At 39.4% G+C, this 19,454-nt stretch overlaps 1 non-coding gene across 1 annotated transcript; it reads right to left on the minus strand.

Annotated features, from left to right (window-relative positions):
* Positions 1 to 3,014: 3,014 nt before the first annotated feature.
* On the minus strand, positions 3,015 to 3,121 carry LOC127124583 (small nucleolar RNA R71). The gene has a single exon (XR_007804059.1). It is a non-coding gene; the product is annotated as a small nucleolar RNA R71 (small nucleolar RNA).
* Positions 3,122 to 19,454: the final 16,333 nt, after the last annotated feature.

The following is a 19,454-nucleotide window of genomic DNA, read 5'->3' on the forward strand; positions in this document are numbered from 1 at the left end:
ATGTCTCAATATTCCACCTTGCTTAACTTTTTATATGAGCTTTAAATGAGAAAAGTGTATTCATAAAAGTTTTAGATCATTCAAATACTTTCAAAATGGTCACCAATTTTATGTCATTTGGATTTGAAATGATAGAGTTTTGCATTTTTGAAGTTTGGAAAAATCACTTGATCAATGGTATAGGTCAAAAGTGACCTAGAATGTAACCTCATATCACATGCTCAAAAAAGTTGAATTAGCACTCACTCCAAACATCAAAGTTGAAGTAGACATATTGAACTTGATTTTGCAACTTGGAAATATTGCATCTCATAAAAATTGAGCAACTTATGGCCTTGGGAAGGTGACTTTTAAATTAGGGTTTAGACAAAATGACCTATAATGTTTCAACATAGAAAATAATTTTCCAAGCAAAACTATCTCTAGATCTCAACATGAAAAATGTTTGTAATGTCATTTGGAGTAAGTTTTCTCTTGGAATGATTTTCATATGGTGAAAATTGTATGAGATAGGGTCTAGGGAGACCCAGTTTTGACCAGATGAATTAATCTGGCCAACCACCATCAACCAACTTGCTAACCTTCAATTCTCTTGACTTTCTAGGCTCATAGTAGATCATATATGCATAAGATGATGAATTTTGAAGTGTCACTTGAGAAATTTGATCAATTGATGAGATAGCTTGTTGGAGAAGTTACTCAAGATACCCAGACAAACTAGGGTTTCCAATGCAAATCACCCTCAAACTCTTGAAGAATACTTGATCAATATAACATGTAGAGATCATTGGGACTCATATATGATGTTTATTACCATCCTTGGATCAATTAATGGTTGTGCTCTGATAACGGGAAAACACATCAGATAATTGCCTTAATTTACACCCAAAGATCACACCATTTCGATTAATATCCCGATTATTGCGCAAGTATTCGTGTTGTTTTTTCAGGTATTTGAATCCCCATGCACTAAAGAGCAAAATGAAGAAAAGGAAGAAAAAGACGAAGAAACAAGTGAAAAAGCACAGAAAAACCAGAAAAACAGATTATGCAGATTTTGCTGATGTGACGATCGCCACACATTCATGATGCTCGTCACGACCCAGACTGTGACGACCGTCACAGGCCCATGACGAGCGTCACGCGGCCACAAAGTGCGCTTTGAAACAGTCAGCAACAGGCACCCAAACGTGCCTAAATCTCCTCCAACAAACTTTTCCCACGGATTCCTCTCTCAAGACCAAATCTTCCTTGATTTTCTCAACTACCAAGACCTAATGGACACTATATAAAGGGCTCAAATGGGAAAAATTGGGGACGCCTACTTTGATATTTACGCTCTGCAATTTAATTTTCAGCTTTCTAGCATTCAGCATTTTTTCTTTCTTTCCAGCAACCTTGTTTCCGTTGCCTTATTGTATTTGTTATTCTTTTTTATAGTTTCCCTCTTTCCATTTAGTTTTCCAGTTAGCCATAGTAGTAGTTTCCTACACTGGGGAACTACTACACTTTATTTTATTTTAGTAGTAATCTGTATTGAAGAAGCAAAGCCTACCGACTTGTGGAGGACTGCTCAAGCGCTTCAAGAATCGCTATACTCTGTACTTCGATCTCCAGGTTTTTATTGAATTATTATTGTTATTGCCCATTTATTGTTATAAGCATGCGTGCCGCAATGTTGATTTGTTTATGCCTTGTGTTTGCTTTATTTAATATATCCAGCTAAACTACCGGTATCGGTATGTAGCAACTCAATTTGATGGGATTTAATAATAACCGGTGAAAACCCTTTTTCTCAAATAACCTTTTAGGATGAAGTTTTTAATCTAAATTTAATTAACTTTATCACAAAACCGTGAAAAGCTATTTAATACGGTTTTGCCACGAGAGTGGGAAATTAACTAAGGTGAGAACCAACAATCGCGAGAGCGTGAGGCTCGGGCTGGATAGTAAAAATTAGGCATTGAGTTTAAAAACAGCGAGAGCACTTTAAAAGCAATTAGAACTTATTTATTTTCAAAGAGTAATTTTGACTTCAAATGGGACAGCGAGAGCGTACATTCTGACTTAAAGTTATAGGTCGAATCAACAACCACGAGAGTGTGAGATAAAGTCTTTTAAATAAACATTTCCTACTGAGAGATATTTGGCATTCAAACTATTCACTGGTGACTTATCGAATCCCTGACGATTGATGCGCTGCATACTGATCCCTTCCATTAATTCTTTCTTAAAACCGAAAATTTCCCTTAGATTTACTTTATTACCCCCGAACTTCTACTAAAGCGACTAGATTGTGCACTTGCAGTCAAGTACCCGACAGACTATATTTTATATATATCCACAACAAGCATCAAGTTTTTGGCGCCATTGCCGGGGACCTGTTTTCGTCGAATAGTGTGATTCTTTCGTTGCACGGTATAGACTAAGGTAAAAACAAAAACTAATCTTCTCTCCCTTCTTTCCCTGATTGTATGCCAAGTACTCGCTCACAAGGCGATAACTTAGCACCACCAATCCCTGAATTAGAGTGTTTCCTATACGTGAGACGCCGAATACACGAATATCAACAAAAGTACGGTATTCCCGATATCTCCTTTCCTCCTAAATCATAAGAAAAACCAAACATGGCTGAAGAAGGACCACAAAATCGTCCTCTTAAATTCTACGCTACCTCATCTCAACAAGAACCTCACAACAGCATTGCTGCCCCCGCTATTAATCAAAACGATTTCGAGTTGAAACCCTCACTCTTATCAGCCGTCCAACAACATCAGTTTGCTAGAAATCCAATAGAAGATCCTAATGAACACCTGACTAAGTTTGTGCAGTACGCAGATACTGTAAAAGCGAATGGTGTATCTCAAGATGCGATAAGACTGCGTCTTTTTCCCTTTTCACTAAGAGACAGAGCTTAGGCTTGGTTGCAATCCTTGCCCTCCAACTCCGTTACAACATGGGAAGAACTGAAGAACGTCTTCTTATCCCGATACTTTCCGCCGAGCAAAACTGCTATATTGAGAGCTCAAATCAACGGATTCAGGAAAAAAGATGTGGAATCTCTCTACGAAGCAGGGGAGAGATACAAGGACATGATGAGAATATGTCCACATCACGGTCTAGAAGATTGGGTGATCATTCACACGTTTTATAATGGGCTTCTTATGGATAAGCCATACACCGAAGCCTATCAACTCATTGAAAACATGGCCCAGAACCATTGCCAATGGGGAGGTGAACGAACTCCAGTGGAAAAGTCCCAGACTAAGGGTGGAATGTACGAAATCAGTAGCCTTGACCATGTTCATGCAAAGGTAGATGCCCTTGTCCAAAAATTAGATAACTTGGCCACACCACCCGCAGCCACCGTGGCTATTGTAACTCCAAACTGTGAGTTATGTGGAAATCCTGGACACACTGCACAAGAATGTAAAATTTTAGTAGGAGTCCCAACAGACCAAGTGAAGTATACACAACGAAATCCCTATTCAAATACTTACAACCCTGGTTGGAAAAACCATCCTAATTTCTCGTATGAGAATAACAATGCCCTTTATGCACCTGGCCAAGCACCAGCTGTTCCGCCTGGATATCAAAAGCCAGCGAATAATGCTCCTAACATGCCTAGGAAGTCAAATCTCGAGTTGATGATGGAAATCTTCATAGCTACTCAAGCTCAAACAAACAAGGACTTCTTGAACCAAAACATACATACTAGCAAGCAACTTAAACAACTAGCAAATAAAGTAGACGCCTTAGCCACCCACAATAAAATGCTTGAAACACAGATTTCACAAGTGGCTCAACATCAAGCGTTTACAGCCGCTCCAGCTGGAACATTTCCTGGACAGCCACAACCTAATCCAAAGGGACATGCAAATGCCGTTATACTGAGGAGTGGGAAAGAAGTAGATGGACCCGTAGATCCAAGACTCCAAATCCCTGCCATGTACCAAAAACTAGATAAAACCTTAACTGAGCAGGTGAATGAACCAAAGGGAACAGAAGATAATACCCAGGAGGCCGAAGAGAAAGAGAAACCTTATGTGCCTCCACCTCCTTATAAACCACCCATTCTGTATCCTCAAAGACTCAAAAGTTCTAAAACTACGAATCAATTTAAGAAATTTGTTGAACTTCTGAAACAATTAAACATTACGATACCCTTCACAGAAGCCATCACACAAGTGCCCTCCTATGCCAAATTTCTTAAGGAAATCCTATCCAATAAGAAAAAGATTGAGGATGACGAAACAGTTACACTTACTGCCGAGTGTAGCGCCATAATCTAGAATAACATGCCTCCCAAACTAAAAGACCCAGGTAGTTTCTCCATACCCTGTGTCATTGGAAAATTCGTCATAGACAAAGCTCTATGCGATCTAGGAGCCAGCATTAGCGTAATTCCCCTAACCATTTGTAGAAGGCTCAGTATGGGAGAATTAAGACCGACAAAGATGTCCGTTCAATTAGCTGATCGCTCCATCAAATATCCTGTCGGTATACTAGAGAATGTCCTAGTTCGTGTAGGTCAATTTTACATTCCTACCGATTTCATAATCATGGACATTAAAGAAGATGCCAGTACACCTATCATTCTAGGAAGGCCATTCTTGGCTACCGCCGGAGCCGTCATAGACGTAAAGAGAGGTAAGCTGACATTCGAAGTTGGAGAGGAAAAGGTTGAATTCATCTTGACTCAATTCTTACAAGCGCCAGCTATAGACGACACCTGCTATCTGCTTGATGTCATAGATGAATGCATGAGAGAAATAGAGATGGAAGAAACCGCGTACTCCGAAATAATGAAAATCCAAATCCCTCCAATCTTTGAAGACAATAATTGGCATGAACCATACCAAAACGAAGGTCTAAGCGAATGCTTAGCACTTACACCCGACCACATGCGATGCCCAAAGAAACCTGACTTGGAACTAAAAACACTACCCAAGAACCTAAGATACGAATTCCTAGATACTGAACTGAAAAGACCAGTAATAGTAAACGCTGACTTAGGACAGATGGAAACCGAGACATTACTAGATGTCCTAAGAAAATATCCAACAGCGTTAGGATATAACATCGCCGATCTAAAGGGAATAAGTCCTTCGATCTGTATGCTTCGTATTATGCTGGAGGAAGACTGCAAAACCTCTAGAGAGCACTAGAGAAGGATCAACCCAATCCTAAGTACCGTAGTCAAGGATGAAGTAAAGAAACTCCTAGACGCTAGAATCATATACCCGATCTTAGATAGTCAATGGGTTAGCCCCGTTCATGTAGTGCCCAAGAAAGGAGGTGTTACAGTCATTAAGAACGAGAAGGGCGAATCTATAGCACAAAGAGTTGTGACTGGAAGTAGAATGTGCATTGACTATAGAAAACTAAATAAAGTCACTCGTAAAGATCATTTCCCTCTACCATTCATAGATCAAATGCTTGAACGACTGGCTAAGCATTCCCACTTCTGCTATCTAGACGGTTATTCAGGATTCTTTCAAATCCCAATCCATCCTGACGACCAAAAAAAGACTACCTTCACATGCCCTTATGGTACATTCGCCTATCGACGAATGCCATTTGGCCTATGTAACGCTCCCGCAACATTTCAAAGATGCATGATGGCAATCTTCGCAGATTTTATAGATGACATCATGGAAGTCTTTACGAACGATTTTTCTGTTTGTGGTCAGAGATTTGAAGGATGTCTATCTAACCTCGAAATGGTACTCGAAAGATGCGTGAAAGTAAACCTCGTTTTAAACTGGGAGAAATGCCATTTTATGGTTCAATAAGGAATTGTATTAGGTCACGTGGTATCTGACAGAGGAATTGAAGTGGACAAAGCTAAAATCGAAATTATAGAGAACCTTCAACCTCCGAAAACAGTTCGAGAGATAAGAAGCTTTCTAGGACACGCCGGGTTCTACCGACGTTTCATTAAAGATTTCTCAAAAATAACCAAACCACTTACAAGATTATTAATGAAGGACGTTGACTTCATATTTGATAAAAATTGCTTAACAGCGTTCAACCAACTGAAAACATCTTTAATCACCGCACCCATAATGCAACCACCTGATTGGAGATTACCATTTGAAATCATGTGCGATGCGAGTGATTACGTAGTAGGTGCAATACTAGGACAAAGAAAGGATAAGAAGCTTCATGCCATTTACTATGCGAGTAGAACACTTGGTCCTGCCCAAATGAACTACGCCACCACTGAAAAAGAACTTCTAGCTGTCGTGTTCGCTTTGGACAAATTTCGTTCCTACCTGGTGGGGGCGAAAATTATCATCTATATCGACCATGCCGCTATTAGATCTTTGTTAAGTAAGAAGGATGCCAAACCAAGACTTTTAAGATGGATCCTGCTCTTACAAGAATTTGATTTAGAAATAAAAGATAAGAAAGGTACGGAGAACGTAGTTGCAGACCACTTATCTCGTATCGAAGGGAACAAGCCTGAACAAATCCCAATTAATGATGATTTCCCTTACGAACGACTCATAGCCCAAATGGAAAGTGATATGTCTGAACTGACATTAAACGATACAGAAATAGAAGAATCCGTGGAAGAAGTACACGCGAATGCAACTCTGCCATGGTATGCTGACTTTGTCAACTACCTAGCCGTCGGAGTACTTCCACCGGACCTATCTTATCAACAAAAGAAGAAGTTATTTCATGACCTAAAACAGTATTACTGGGATGAACCCCTTCTTTTCAAAAGAGGGACCAACGGTATTTTCCGTCGATGAGTTCTAGAGGATGAAATCGAAGATATAATCTCTAATTGCCATTCCGCCCCCTATGAAGGGCATGCAAGTACCTCAAAGACCTGCACTAAAATCCTGCAATCCGGTCTATTTTGGCCTACTCTATGGAAAGACGTCCATAACGCAGTTATAAAATGCGACCGGTGCCAACACACTGGCAACATCTCAAGACGTGATGAAATGCCACAAATAGGAATCTTAGAAGTCGAAGTCTTTGACATATGTGGGATTGACTTCATGGGACCATTTCCAGCTTCTTTTGGCAATAAATACATACTCGTTATTATCGACTATGTCTCAAAATGGATCGAGGTTGTGACCTCTCCAACAAATGACACACGAGTAGTAATCAAACTATTCAAAAACATTATCTCTCCCAGATTCGGTGTGCCGAAACTAGTAGTTAGTGACGGTGGCTCCCACTTCATATCGAATATATTTGGAAAACTCCTACTAAAGTATGGAGTCCGACACCGCGTAGCAACACCGTATCATCCACAAACTAGCGGGAAAATCGAAGTCTCGAATCGAGAAATAAAACAAATTCTTGAGAAGACCGTAGGAATATCCATAAAGGACTGGTCATCCAAACTAAACGAAGCTTTGTGGGCCTACCGGACGACTTACACGACCCTGATAGGAACCACACCCTTCAAACTAGTTTATGGTAAATCTTGCCACCTCCCTGTAGAACTGGAACACAAAGTGTATTGGGCGATTAAAACCCTCAACATCAACTACACTTCCGCAGGAGAGAAACAGATTCTGGACATCCACGAATTAGAAGAGCTGAGATTGGACGCTTACGAAAATGCCAGGATCTACAAAGAACGAACCAAAAGATGGCATGACAAACGCATTTCTAGGAATGAGTTTAAAGTCGACGACGTAGTGCTGCTATTTAATTCAAGACTTAAACTTTTTCCAGGAAAGCTCAAATCTAGGTGGTCTGGTCCCTTCGAGATCACCAAAGTTCTAAATAGTGGTGCGATAGAAATAAAAGGTAGAAATAGTGACCCTTTTGTAGTAAACGGTGTAGCGGGGTATTCGTTACCATTAGAGATATTGACTAACTCCAAGGTAAATCATACAAGTCGAGTCGCCACCCCACTTCTATTTATCCAAAGGAATGGTTAGAAAGCGAACAAAAACCTAATAGTTTTAACAAAAACTAGTAAAAGAAACAGAGATCTGGGTAAGGGGGTTGGTTATGTAATGGGAAGGAGTTAGGCACCCAAAACATCCTAGGTACTCCTAGGGAGCCCTTTTCATACTTGTTGTGAAGGTTGTTGTCTTTGTGAAAATTTGTTTGTGCAAACATGATTGAAGAAATGAGAAGAGAATATACAAGCTATTTACATTTTGTGTTTGGATGGATGAACCCATTGCTTATAAAAAGATTAGGATCAAAACCTCGTAGTTCGGGGTAAAAATCTCAAAACAAGTTGGTGAATTGATTGTTCCAAAAGCCTTAAGGTCTTTTGTTATCAAAGGATGAAAACTCAACCAAACCACAAATCCACCGTGTAAGGATAACTTCAACATGCTAGTTGTAACACCCTTCTAAAATACCCCAAAATTAAATTAAAACATTAAAACATAAATCAGAGTAGATATGCAATTTAAGGGTGTCACACTTGACACTTCACACCGTTTTCCAAAATATCCTGTCATGCTCATTTATTTAATCAAAATAAAACATTTGCATAATTCGCAGCGGATAAAGTCTAACAACAATGCAAAACATGTAACACATTACATGTAACCTTGTTCAACAATCATCAATGAAAACAAGTAAAACATCCCGTCCCGATGTTACATCTACCAGAGCATGACCCACTAAGGGACTACACTAGACTCCAAGGACTAGCTTCTACTCAATCACTGCTCGTTACCTGAAACATAGTTGTAAGGGTGAGTTCCTCAATCGATATAACAAGCATTATAAAATATCATGTAATGCTAAGTAAATTAACACATTTCATCACCCTAATCAGATCACACATTCAGCAACGGCAACATCAACTCAAAATCATAATCATACTCAACCCAACACAAAACACACGTATAATATTGGAATACATCCATTCATATTACACGCCATACATACATTATGCAATGAGACTCCATGCATGCGGTACCGACTATTCGTGAACATATAGTTCAACCTCACCGATCAAATCCAGATACGGCTACCAAGCTCACTAGTCCCACTCATTTGAGACCTAGTGACTCACTCACTAATTCCTCACCATGGGAATTAGCTACCACCCCAAGGGCTATGATATGCACGCTAATCACCTAGCATGCAAACATCAACAACAATTCCACAATAATTCACTCACTAATTCCTCACCATGGGAATTAGCTACCACCATAAAGGCCATAATATGCACGCTAAATCAACTAGCATGCAAACATCAACAATCCACAATGGACATATGCTCACACTCTAAGCCATAAAACAGTCCATTCCACAATTGCATACATAGTACATACATTCACAGCATTATGCATACCATCATACATCATCAGCATATTATCACAAAAATCATATCATGTCATGCCAAATAATGAATCACAGTATTAACACACTCTACTAATACTTATACTGCTCAAAACAACGGGAAATGATCCCTACTATATCATACATCAGCTAAATTACATCACTCAGCTGAACAACCAAAAACTGCACAACAACAGCACAGAAAAATCACAATTCTGCCCATACGCGTATTGCCTAGTCCCATACGCGTATGGCCCATTTCTCAGCCAATCCCATACGCGTATTGCCTGCCTCATACGCGTATGCTACGCGTACCACATCCCCATACGCGTATCAACAGAGACAAAACCACGTTCAAAACATCATCTTCCTCATCCATACGCATATGGCCTCACCCCATACGCGTACCACTCTCAGGCTACGCGTAATACACGCGTATGGCGCGTATCAGCGCCAGATCCCTCCCCTCCAAGCCATCTCATACGCGTATTGCCTAGTGCCATACGCGTATGACCAGAACCAAATTTCAGATCTATTATGGTTGTTTCTCTGCTACGAGATCTCTCAATTCCAACCTTCCACAGTCCAATTTTTACACATCATTCATCCATATTATCTAACACGGATCATACACATTCAATTTCTCAATTTCTAACCTTACTACATCTAATTCCTACGAATTTCTTTCAATTATACCCATATCTCATTCATCCAAAAGTTCACAAATTTCAGCATGCATCATCCTGATTAGAGTTAAATTAATGGCTTATTACTACCCATTACATGTTAACCCATAATACCCATTAAACGACGATAAACCCCCCTTACCTGAGTTAATCCGGCAAATCTTCTTTGACCTTCAACAATCGTGAATTCTCCTCTGAGCCCTAGCCTCTTCTTCTCCCTTTCTCAGTTTCTTCTCTTTTCTCCCAAATGTTACGTGTCCTCTGTTTTCACGGGTAAAACCCTTTTTACCAAATGGGACCTTTTTACTGATTCCAACTTTTATTATTCCAATAATAATAATTCCAATAATATTCCAATAATAATCCAATTATTTTAATTAAATTAATAAATATACTATTAACTTAAATTAAATAATTATCATATTTTTATTGGGGTGTTACAACTCTCCCCCACTAAAAGAGTTTTCGTCCTCGAAAACATACCTCAAGCGAATAACTCTGGATAAGACTCCTTCATCTAACTCTCAAGTTCCCAAGTCACATTGCCACCTGCTGGTCCTCCCCAAGCTACCTTTACCAAAGCAATCTCTTTACCCCGCAACTGCTTCAACTCTCGATCCTCGATCCTCATAGGTGATGTTTCAACAGTCAGGTTATCTCTCACCTGTACATCATCTACTTGGACCACATGCGACGGATCAGGAATGTACCTCCTCAACTGAGACACATGAAAAACCTCATGCAAATTCGCAAGTGACGGCGGTAAAGCGATACGATAGGCTACCTCCCCTATCCTCTCCAAAATCTGATAAGGACCAATAAATCGAGGTGTCAACTTCTTCGACTTCAAAGCTCGACCAACCCCAGTTATCAGAGTAACACGGAGAAACACATGATCTCCCTCTTGAAACTCAAGTGACTTCCTCCTCTTGTCGTGATAACTCTTCTGACGACTCTGAGCAATCCTCATCTTCTCCTGAATCATCTTAATCTTTTCCGTAGTTTGTTGAACAATCTCCGGTCCAACCACAGCACTCTCACCGGACTCATACCAACATAAAGGTGTCCGACATCTCCTACCATACAAAGCTTCAAACAGTGCCATACCAATGCTCGAATGAAAACTATTGTTGTAGGTAAAATCAATCAAAGGCAAATAGCAATCCCAAGCACCTCCCTTTTCCAAAACACAAGCCCTCAAAAGATCCTCCAGTGACTGAATCGTCCTCTCAGTCTGACCATCAGTCTGCAGATGATATGCAGAACTCAATCTCAGCTTAGTTCCCAAAGCCCTCTGCAAACCTTCCCAGAACTTCGATGTAAATCTAGGATCTCTGTCCGAAACAATACTCGACGGAATACCATGCAAACTTACAATTTTCTCAATATACAACTCAGCTAATCTCTCTAACGGATAATCCATTCTGATCGGAATGAAATGAGCCGATTTTGTCAATCTGTCAACAATCACCCAAATAGCTTCAAAATTCTTAATTGTCCTCGGTAGACCAGAAACAAAATCCATACTGATACTATCCCACTTCCACTCTGGGATAGCCAACGGTTGCATTAGCCCAGACGGCTTCTGATGCTCAATCTTTGACTTCTGCCAAGTCAAACAGGAATAAACAAAACTCGCAATTTCTCTTTTCATTCCCGGCCACCAAAATAACTTTTTCAAATCATGATACATCTTCGTAGCCCCAGGATGAATACTCAGGCCACTACGATGTCCTTCCTCAAGAATACTCTTCTTAAGTTCGGTAACATCCGGAATACACACCCGATTACCAAATTTCAAAACACCATTCTCATCAACTCTGAATTCACCACCTTGACCTTGATTCACTAGAGTCAACTTATCAACCAAAAGCACATCGGATTTCTGGCCCTCTCTAATCTCGTCCAGAATACCACTCGTTAACTTCAACATTCCCAATTTAACACTATTGTGAGTACTCTCACACACCAAACTCAAGTCTCTAAACTGCTCAATTAAATCCAATTCCTTAACCATTAACATAGACATATGCAATGATTTCCGACTCAATGCATCAGCCACTACGTTTGCTTTACCCGGATGGTAATTCAAACCAAAGTCATAATCCTTCAGAAACTCTAACCATCTCCTCTGTCTCATATTCAGCTCTTTCTGATCAAACAAATACTTTAAACTTTTATGGTCACTGAAAACCTCAAATCTTGACCCGTACAAGTAATGCCTCCATAACTTCAGAACAAATACCACAGCTGCCAACTCTAAATCGTGTGTCGGATAGTTCCTCTCATGAACCTTCAGTTGTCTCGAAGCATAAGCTACAACCTGCTTATTCTGCATCAAAACACCACCCAAACCCAACAATGAAGCATCACAGTAAACCTCAAATGGTTCCGATGGACTTGGTAATATCAGAATAGGAGCAGTAGTTAACCTTCTCTTTAACTCTTGGAAACCTTCTTCACATTTTGAATCCCAAACAAACGCTTGCCCCTTTCTAGTCAACATCGTCAACGGTAACGCCAACTTAGAAAATCCCTCAATGAATTTCCTATAATAACCTGCAAGTCCAAGAAAACTCCTTATCTCAGAAACTGACTTCGGAGCTTCCCACTTAGATACCGCTTCTATCTTAGAAGGATCAACAGCAACACCACCTCTTGAAATCACATGTCCAAGAAAACTAACCTCTTCTAACCAAAATTCACACTTAGACAGTTTAGCAAATAACTTCTTTTCTCGTAAAACTCCTAAAACCATTCTCAAATGTTCAGCATGCTCTTCTTCAGATTTCGAATACACCAAAATATCGTCAATAAACACCACAACAAACTTGTCTAGATACGGATGGAAAATCCTATTCATATACTCCATAAATACCCCAGGCGCATTAGTCACACCAAAAGGCATTACAGAATACTCATAATGTCCATACCTTGTTCTGAAAGCAGTCTTCTGAATATCCTCAGTTTTCACACGTATCTGATGATACCCCGATCTCAAATCTATTTTGTTGAACACACTCGCACCAACCAACTGATCCATCAAATCATCAATCCTCGGCAAAGGATACCGATTCTTGATCGTCACTTTATTCAGTTGCCTGTAGTCCACACACAACCTCATAGTACCTTCTTTCTTCTTAACCAATAACACTGGTGCACCCCACGGTGACACACTCGGACGAATAAATTTCTTATCCAACAGATCTTCCAGCTGACTCTTCAATTCAGTTAACTCAACAGCAGACATACGGTACGGAGCCATCGATATCGGTCTAGTACCAGGTACTAAATCAATCGAGAACTCAACTTCACGCTCTGGCGGCAATTCATTCACTTCTTCAGGAAACACATCAGGAAAATCACACACCACGGCTAGATCGCAAATCACCAGTTTATCTTTAGCCTCCAAAGTCGCTAACAGCATAAACAACTCTGCCCCATCTGTTACCTCTTCATTCACCTGCCTTGCTGATAGAAACAAACTCTTTCCTTCCTCAATCTCAGGAAAGATCACAGTCTTATCAAAACAGTTGATATAAACTCGGTTAGACACCAACCAGTTCATACCCAGGATAACATCAATCTGCACTAGTGGAAGACACACTAGGTCCATCCCAAAGTCTCTACCAAAAATATTCAAAGGACAATTTAAACAAACTGAAGTAGTAGTCACTGAACCCTTCGCAGGAGTATCAATCACCATACTTCCATGCATCTCAGATATCTCTAATCTAAGTTTCACAGCACAATCCAAAGATATAAAGGAATGAGTCGCACCTGTGTCAATAATAGCTACAAGAGGAAAGCCATTAATATAACACGTACCTCGGATCAAACGATCATCTGCAGAAGTCTCAGAACCCGATAAAGCAAAGACCTTGCCTCCCGACTGGTTCTCTTTCTTCGGCTTAGGACACTGTGGACTGATATGACCCACCTCTCCACAGTTGAAACAAGTCATAGTCTTCAACCGGCACTCTGCAGCCAAGTGACCACCTTTGCCACACTTGAAACACTTCTACTCATTACTGGTACACTCATGGATACGATGTCCAGCCTGACCACATCTGTAACACTTAGCAGGGGCACTGGAGTCTCCCCCACTAGGCCTCTTCATCCCACTCTGTCTCTGGAAACCTTTGCCAGCTGCATACGGTTTCCCACGATCATTCTGATTCTTGCCTTTCCTATCAACCCTTTGCTGATAGCTCTCCGCTCTGGCCTTGGTATCCTGTTCAAAAATCCTGCAACAGTCGACCAAGTCAGAAAACACTCTGATCCGCTGATACCCAATAGCCTGCTTGATCTCGGGACGTAACCCGTTCTCAAACTTCACACATTTCGAAAATTCCCCAGTAGCCTCGTTATAGGGGGTGTAATACTTCGACAGCTCTGTGAACTTAGCAGCATACTCAGTAACAGACCGGTTACCCTGCTTCAATTCTAAGAACTCTATCTCTTTCTTTCCTCTGATATCCTCTGGAAAGTACTTCCTCAGGAATCTCTCCCTGAACACCGCCCAAGTGATCTCAGCACTCCCAGCAGCTTCCAACTCAGTGCGGGTAGCAACCCACCAATCATCTGCTTCTTCTGACAGCATATGCGTATCGAACCTGACCTTCTGGTTATCGGCACACTCAGTCACTCGGAAGATCCTCTCGATCTCCTTCAACCACTTCTGAGCACCATCTGGATCGTATGCTCCCTTGAATATTGGAGGATTGTTCTTCTGGAACTCACTCAGTTGACGAGCAGCTCCTAACCCCACAACATTCGGATTCCCTCCAAGTACTCCAGCTAGCATACCCAGAGCCTCAGCAATCGCAGCATCGTCTCTACCTCTTCCAGCCATCTCTATTCTGAAAACCCAACAAGCTAAAACAATAAGTACTGATAGGGTTACACAACACCTATCTCGTACAGGGAAACAGAATAATTACGACTCGACTCGACCGACTATGCTCTGATACCACTAATGTAACACCCTTCTAAAATACCCCAAAATTAAATTAAAACATTAAAACATAAATCAGAGTAGATATGCAATTTAAGGGTGTCACACTTGACACTTCACACCGTTTTCCAAAATATCCTGTCATGCTCATTTATTTAATCAAAATAAAACATTTGCATAATTCGCAGCGGATAAAGTCAAACAACAATGCAAAACATGTAACACATTACATGTAACCTTGTTCAACAATCATCAATGAAAAACAAGTAAAACATCCCGTCCCGATGTTACATCTACCAGAGCATGACCCACTAAGGGACTACACTAGACTCCAAGGACTAGCTTCTACTCAATCACTGCTCGTTACCTGAAACATAGTTGTAAGGGTGAGTTCCTCAATCGATATAACAAGCATTATAAAATATCATGTAATGCTAAGTAAATTAACACATTTCATCACCCTAATCAGATCACACATTCAGCAACGGCAACATCAACTCAAAATCATAATCATACTCAACCCAACACAAAACACACGTATAATATTGGAATACATCCATTCATATTACACGCCATACATACATTATGCAATGAGACTCCATGCATGCGGTACCGACTATTCGTGAACATATAGTTCAACCTCACCGATCAAATCCAGATACGGCTACCAAGCTCACTAGTCCCACTCATTTGAGACCTAGTGACTCACTCACTAATTCCTCACCATGGGAATTAGCTACCACCCCAAGGGCTATGATATGCACGCTAATCACCTAGCATGCAAACATCAACAACAATTCCACAATAATTCACTCACTAATTCCTCACCATGGGAATTAGCTACCACCATAAAGGCCATAATATGCACGCTAAATCAACTAGCATGCAAACATCAACAATCCACAATGGACATATGCTCACACTCTAAGCCATAAAACAGTCCATTCCACAATTGCATACATAGTACATACATTCACAGCATTATGCATACCATCATACATCATCAGCATATTATCACAAAAATCATATCATGTCATGCCAAATAATGAATCACAGTATTAACACACTCTACTAATACTTATACTGCTCAAAACAACGGGAAATGATCCCTACTATATCATACATCAGCTAAATTACATCACTCAGCTGAACAACCAAAAACTGCACAACAACAGCACAGAAAAATCACAATTCTGCCCATACGCGTATTGCCTAGTCCCATACGCGTATGGCCCATTTCTCAGCCAATCCCATACGCGTATTGCCTGCCTCATACGCGTATGCTACGCGTACCACATCCCCATACGCGTATCAACAGAGACAAAACCACGTTCAAAACATCATCTTCCTCATCCATACGCATATGGCCTCACCCCATACGCGTACCACTCTCAGGCTATGCGTAATACACGCGTATGGCGCGTATCAGCGCCAGATCCCTCCCCTCCAAGCCATCTCATACGCGTATTGCCTAGTGCCATACGCGTATGACCAGAACCAAATTTCAGATCTGTTATGGTTGTTTCTCTGCTACGAGATCTCTCAATTCCAACCTTCGACAGTCCAATTTTTACACATCATTCATCCATATTATCTAACACGGATCATACACATTCAATTTCTCAATTTCTAACCTTACTACATCTAATTCCTACGAATTTCTTTCAATTATACCCATATCTCATTCATCCAAAAGTTCACAAATTTCAGCATGCATCATCCTGATTAGAGTTAAATTAATGGCTTATTACTACCCATTACATGTTAACCCATAATACCCATTAAACGACGATAAACCCCCCTTACCTGAGTTAATCCGGCAAATCTTCTTTGACCTTCAACAATCGTGAATTCTCCTCTGAGCCCTAGCCTCTTCTTCTCCCTTTCTCAGTTTCTTCTCTTTTCTCCCAAATGTTACGTGTCCTCTGTTTTCACGTGTAAAACCCTTTTTACCAAATGGGACCTTTTTACTGATTCCAACTTTTATTATTCCAATAATAATAATTCCAATAATATTCCAATAATAATCCAATTATTTTAATTAAATTAATAAATATACTATTAACTTAAATTAAATAATTATCATATTTTTATTGGGGTGTTACACTAGTGAGGGGTTAACCCTATACTAAACATGGAAGGCTCATTATCCATCACTAAGGACATAGGTGAGCATTACATCTACCACAAGGATAGCTCAAACCTAATAGCTAAAGGTTATGGAAAATTTTGATTAAGAAGTGGCCATTGGAACCACAAAAAGGAGTTTGAGTGGGTTATATTTACCAATTAGAAGTATATACAAAAATGGTCAAGTTGACTTAAGGATTCAATTCAAAGTAAGTATTATGAAAAGAAAGTCTGAAAATCAAAAGCATAAGGTTTAGGTTTCTAATGTTGAAAACAAAGATTAAATGTTTACACAAAAGGTTTTGGCTTGGGTTAGAGTGGAGGGAAAAAGAAAAATGACTAAATCCTAAGCAAAACAAAAAAAGGTGAGGGATAGGAAATGAAACCACACTAGGAGTTCCTCTCTTGAGATCATATTGATGATCCAAGTAGCTCCCATCCTTTGGAACAAAGCGACCACAAAGTATAAGCAATCAAACAAGTCTCATTAGAGATCCTCAACATGTCTTGTATCTTCCACTTGGATGAACATGGCAATGGTCCTTCAATTAAGCTCAAATGGAAACTCCTAGCACAAAAGCACACACATCAGAAGTTCCATGAAATAAAACAAGAATGGACAAGAGTGAGTTTAGAGATTTGGTCCTTCTAGTCCATCTTCATCATTAAGATCCATTTACTCCAATTTTGCATAAGGAAAGGTCCTAGAATCTAAATCTCAATTCTCCATTCTTTGCATAGGGAAAGTCCTAGAAACTAAGTCCATTTCTTTGCATTTGGTTCACCACAATCAAAACAAAACAAAAGCACAATAATATATACACAATTATGTGCTCAAGTGAGCAAAAGGCAAATGACATTAACATAAACATGTGCTCAAGTGAGCAAAGAGAAAAGCATATGGATAATATGTGCAAGAATAGTAAATTGCATAAAAGTAAATTGCATAAAGTAAATGTTAATTGTCAAGAGTTAGTGTTAGTAGTTAGTGTGCCGTAAGGCAAATTTAGCGCTATGTTAAGCAATCGTAATTGGACTTATGTAGAAGTCACAACTATCTGAGGCCGGTCAATAATAATATAGGCAACAAACACAAGTTAGGAGTCTTGATTAGTGAACCAAGTCCCAACAACTTGCCATGCCAAAAAGAAATGAGAATTGATCTTGTATTGGTTTAAGCCTTTTGCATGATTTAGAAGACAACCTATCCTTAATGCAAAGCCATTCACTTGATCAATTGATCAAGATGAATTAGATTTGAATCAAGGAAGGTTAAATCTCCCTAATCAATGCTAACTTATCAACCTTCAACTCATTGATCAAAAAGAAAAGAAGTAGAAGAAGAAGGAGAAGAATAATGGAGAATGGAAATGGCAAAATAAAAGTGCATTAAATGAAATACCATGTACCAACCCTCATATGTTGACCAATAACATTGAAAGTTAAGGTCAAACAATCAAAAACAGAAGTGAGATGAAGATCGGAAGTCAAGAAATGAATAAACTATTTTTGACATTTTTTAATATTTAAAATAAACTTGAATTAAAATAAATGGAAAGGTCAAACTTCAAAATTACTTCAAATCAACCTTGGAAGGTCCAAGTAATTTATCCCAAGCTCAACAAGGTCAAACAAAGTTTGACAAAAAATGTCAGCATTTTTAAAAGTCAGAAACTATTTTTAATCAATTAAAAATGAATAAAAATAACCTAATTGAACTAAAATCTCAAATAAATCTCAAATCAATTCAAAAATTGATGAGAATATTTTTCATAGATCCATCATCGTTCAAATAGGTTGGGAAAATATTTTTGCATTTTTTGAATATCAAAAACTATTTAAAATGAATTAAAAATAACCAGAAAAGAGAAAATTCACAAAAAATATCAAATGAAAAAATAAAAAATATTAAAAATCAGAAATAGAAACTAGAATTTATTTGGGAAATAATGTAATTGGTCCCATAATTTTTGGATAAAAAATGAAAGAGATATTGATTTTTGAAATAAAATGGAATTAAAGAAAATAAAAGGAAAATAAAAACAGAAAATAGAAATTGTAAAAAGCGTGGACCGTCCTTTCAGGTTTTCAATCCACCGAGACGCTCATTTTTGCCTAAGCCGCCCTTTCGGGTTTTCAACTTAGCGAGTTATTCTGTTTTATTTTTAGGCGAAGTATTTCTTGACTGCATCTGAATTCACAGGACGAGTGAAATCCTCCCCATCCATAGTTGTAAGTATCAAAGCACCGCCTGAAAAGGCTCTCTTAACAACATATGTGCCTTCATAACTTGGAGTCCACTTGCCCCTGGAATCGGGCGCGAAAGACAAGACTTTCTTGAGCACAAGGTCACCTTCTCGGAACACAAGAGGCTTGACCTTCTTATCAAAGGC

The sequence above is a fragment of the Lathyrus oleraceus genome, chromosome 2 (assembly GCF_024323335.1).
Source record: "Lathyrus oleraceus cultivar Zhongwan6 chromosome 2, CAAS_Psat_ZW6_1.0, whole genome shotgun sequence".
Taxonomy (NCBI): Eukaryota; Viridiplantae; Streptophyta; class Magnoliopsida; order Fabales; family Fabaceae; genus Lathyrus; species Lathyrus oleraceus.